Here is a 4,599-nt window from a genome sequence, read left to right as displayed (position 1 = left end):
ATAGTGCAGAGTTATCTCAAAGAAAGGGGCCACGGTGTTTCTGTATCTCTATTATGTTGGTGCGGCTTCGGAACTTTTAAATATCTTGATATATCTCGAGAACTACGCATCTGATCAAATAATATCATAGAACATAAAAAGTAGGAAACTTAATTCTCTACAAATAAGGTCTCTTAACATTTTGCCATAGCTCGCTTCGTTTCCGAGATATTTGCAGATTTATCTCAAGGGAAGGGGTCTGACGGACATATTTCGAGATATTTCTTCTTCTTGTTGGTCTTCTTCTGCACAGCTAAGCTGGAAGTGGCATTTACAGCTCGCAATAGTGCAGAGTTATCTCAAAGAAAGGGGCCACGGTGTTTCTGTATCTCTATTATGTTGGTGCGCCTTCGGAACTTTTAAATATCTTGATATATCTCGAGAACTCCTCATCTGGTCAAATAATATCATAGAACATAAAAAGTAGGAAACTTAATTCTCTACAAATAAGGTCTCTTAACATTTTGCCATAGCGCGCTTCGTTTCCGAGATATTTGCAGATTTATCTCAAGGGAAGGGGCCTGACGGACATATTTCGAGATATTTCTTCTTCTTGTTGTTCTTCTTCTGCACAGCTAAGCTGGAAGTGGCATTTGCAGCTCGCAATAGTGCAGAGTTATCTCAAAGAAAGGGGCCACGGTGTTTCTGTATCTCTATTATGTTGGTGCGGCTTCGGAACTTTTAAATATCTTGATATATCTCGAGAACTACGCATCTGATCAAAAAATATCATACAACATAAAAAGTAGGAAACTTAATTCTCTACAAAAAAGGTCTCTTAACATTTTGCCATAGCTCGCTTCGTTTCCGAGATATTTGCAGATTTATCTCAAGGGAAGGGGCCTGACGGACATATTTCGAGATAATTCTTCTTCTTGTTGTTCTTCTTCTGCACAGCTAAGCTGGAACTGGCATTTGCGGCTCGCACTAGTGCAGAGTTATCTCAAAGAAAGGGGCCACGGTGTTTCTGTATCTCTATTATGTTGGTGCGGCTGCGGAACTTTTAAATATCTTGATATATCTCGAGAACTACGCATCTGATCAAAAAATATCATAGAACATAAAAAGTAGGAAACTTCATTCTCTACCAAAAAGGTCTCTTAACATTTTGCCATAGCTCGCTTCGTTTCCGAGATATATGCAGATTTATCTCAAGGGAAGGGGCCTGACGGACATATTTCGGGATATTTCTTCTTCTTGTTGTTCTTCTTCTGCACAGCTAAACAGGAAGTGGCATTTCCAGCTCGCAATAGTGCAGAGTTTTCTGAAAGAAAGGGGCCACGGTGTTTCTGTATCTCTATTATGTTGGTGCGGCTTCGGAACTTTTAAATATCTTGATATATCTCGAGAACTACGCATCTGATCAAATAATATCATAGAACATAAAAAGTAGGAAACTTAATTCTCTACAAATAAGGTCTCTTAACATTTTGCCATAGCTCGCTTCGTTTCCGAGATATTTGCAGATTTATCTCAAGGGAAGGGGTCTGACGGACATATTTCGAGATATTTCTTCTTCTTGTTGGTCTTCTTCTGCACAGCTAAGCTGGAAGTGGCATTTGCAGCTCGCAATAGTGCAGAGTTATCTCAAAGAAAGGGGCCACGGTGTTTCTGTATCTCTATTATGTTGGTGCGGCTTCGGAACTTTTAAATATCTTGATATATCTCGAGAGCTACGCATCTGATCAAAAAATATCATAGAACATAAATTGTAGGAAACATAATTCTCTACAAAAAAGGTCTCTTAACATTTTGCCATAGCTCGCTTCGTTTCCGAGATATTTGCAGATATATCTCAAGGGCAGGGGCCTGACGGACATATTTCGAGATATTTCTTCTTCTTGTTGTTCTTCTTCTGCACAGCTAAGCTGGAAGTGGCATTTACAGCTCGCAACAGTGCAGAGTTATCTCAAAGAAAGGGGCCACGGTGTTTCTGTATCTCTATTATGTTGGTGCGGCTTCGGAACTTTTAAATATCTTGATATATCTCGAGAACTACGCATCTGATCAAATAATATCATAGAACATAAAAAGTAGGAAACTTAATTCTCTACAAATAAGGTCTCTTAACATTTTGCCATAGCTCGCTTCGTTTCCGAGATATTTGCAGATTTATCTCAAGGGAAGGGGTCTGACGGACATATTTCGAGATATTTCTTCTTCTTGTTGGTCTTGCTCTGCACAGCTAAGCTGGAAGTGGCATTTGCAGCTCGCAATAGTGCAGAGTTATCTCAAAGAAAGGGGCCACGGTGTTTCTGTATCTCTATTATGTTGGTGCGGCTTCGGAACTTTTAAATATCTTGATATATCTCGAGAACTACGCATCTGATCAAAAAATATCATAGATCATAAAAAGTAGGAAACTTAATTCTCTACAAAAAAGGTCTCTTAACATTTTGCCATAGCTCGCTTCGTTTCCGAGATATTTGCAGATATATCTCAAGGGAAGGGGCCTGCCGGACATATTTCGAGATATTTCTTCTTCTTGTTGTTCTTCTTCTGCACAGCTAAGCTGGAAGTGGCATTTACAGCTCGCTATAGTGCAGAGTTATCTCAAAGAAAGGGGCCACGGTGTTTCTGTATCTCTATTATGTTGGTGCTGCTTCGGAACTTTTAAATATCTTGATATATCTCGAGAACTACGCATCTAATCAAAAAATATCATAGAACATGAAAAGTAGGAAACTTAATTCTCTACAAAAAAGGTCTCTTAACATTTTGCCATAGCTCTCTTCGTTTCCGAGATATTTGCAGATTTATCTCAGGGGAAGGGGCCTGACGGACATATTTCGAGATATTTCTTCTTCTTGTTGTTCTTCTTCTGCACAGCTAAGCTGGAAGTGGCATTTGCGGCTCGCACTAGTGCAGAGTTATCTCAACGAAAGGGGCCACGGTGTTTCTGTATCTCTATTATGTTGGTGCGGCTTCGGAACTTTTATATATCTCGATATATCTCGAAAACTACGCTTCTGATCAAAAAATATCATAGAACATGAAAAGTAGGAAACTTAATTCTCTACAAAAAAGGTCTCTTAACATTTTGCCATAGCTCGCTTCGTTTCCGAGATATTTGCAGATATATCTCAAGGGAAGGGGCCTGACGGACATATTTCGAGATATTTCTTCTTCTTGTTGTTCTTCTTCTGCACAGCTAAGCTGGAAGTGGCATTTACAGCTCGCACTAGTGCAGAGTTATCTCAAAGAAAGGGGCCACGGTGTTTCTGTATCCCTATTATGTTGGTGCGGCTTCTGAACTTTTAAATATCTCGATATATCTCGAAAACTACGCTTCTGACCAAAAAATATCATAGAACATAAATTGTAGGAAACATAATTCTCTACAAAAAACGTCTCTTAACATTTTGCCATAGCTCGCTTCGTTTCCGAGATATTTGCAGATTCAGCTCAAAGGAACTGGCCTGACGGACATATTTCGAGATATTTCTTCTTCTTGTTGTTCTTCCTCTGCACAGCTAAGCTGGAAGTGGCATTTGCGGCTCGCACTAGTGCAGAGTTATCTCAAAGAAAGGGGCCACGGTGTTTCTGTATCCCTATTATGTTGGTGCGGCTTCGGAACTTTTAAATATCTCGATATATCTCGAAAACTACGCTCCTGATCAAAAAATATCATAGAACATAAATTGTAGGAAACATAATTCTCTACAAAAAACGTCTCTTAACATTTTGCCATAGCTCGCTTCGTTTCCGAGATATTTGCCGATTCAGCTCAAAGGAACTGGCCTGACGGACATATTTCGAGATATTTCTTCTTCTTGTTGTTCTTCCTCTGCACAGCTAAGCTGGAAGTGGCATTTGCAGCTCGCAATAGTGCAGAGTTATCTCAAAGAAAGGGGCCACGGTGTTTCTGTATCCCTATTATGTTGGTGCGGCTTCTGAACTTTTAAATATCTCGATATATCTCGAAAACTACGCTTCTGACCAAAAAATATCATAGAACATAAATTGTAGGAAACATAATTCTCTACAAAAAAGGTCTCTTAACATTTTGCCATAGCTCGCTTGGTTTCCGAGATATTTGCAGATATATCTCAAGGGAAGGGGCCTGACGGACATATTTCGAGATATTTCTTCTTCTTGTTGTTCTTCTTCTGCACAGCTAAGCTGGAAGTGGCATTTGCGGCTCGCACTAGTGCAGAGTTATCTCAAAGAAAGGGGCCACGGTGTTTCTGTATCTCTATTATGTTGGTGCGGCTTTGGAACTTTTAAATATCTCGATATATCTCGAAAACTACGCTTCTGATCAAAAAATATCATAGAACATAAATTGTAGGAAACATAATTCTCTACAAAAAAGGTCTCTTAACATTTTGCCATAGCTCGCTTCGTTTCCGAGATATTTGCAGATTTATCTCAAGGGAAGGGGCCTGACGGACATATTTCGAGATATTTCTTCTTCTTGTTGTTCTTCTTCTGCGCAGCTAAGCTGGAAGTGGCATTTGCAGCTCGCAATAGTGCAGAGATATCTCAAAGAAAGGGGCCACGCTGTTTCTGTATCTCTATTGTGTTGGTGCGGCTTCGGAACTTTTAAATATCTTGATA

Source organism: Osmia lignaria, unplaced genomic scaffold (assembly GCF_051020975.1).
Source record: "Osmia lignaria lignaria isolate PbOS001 unplaced genomic scaffold, iyOsmLign1 scaffold0011, whole genome shotgun sequence".
NCBI lineage: Eukaryota > Metazoa > Arthropoda > Insecta > Hymenoptera > Megachilidae > Osmia > Osmia lignaria.
This window is presented reverse-complemented; position numbering follows the sequence as displayed.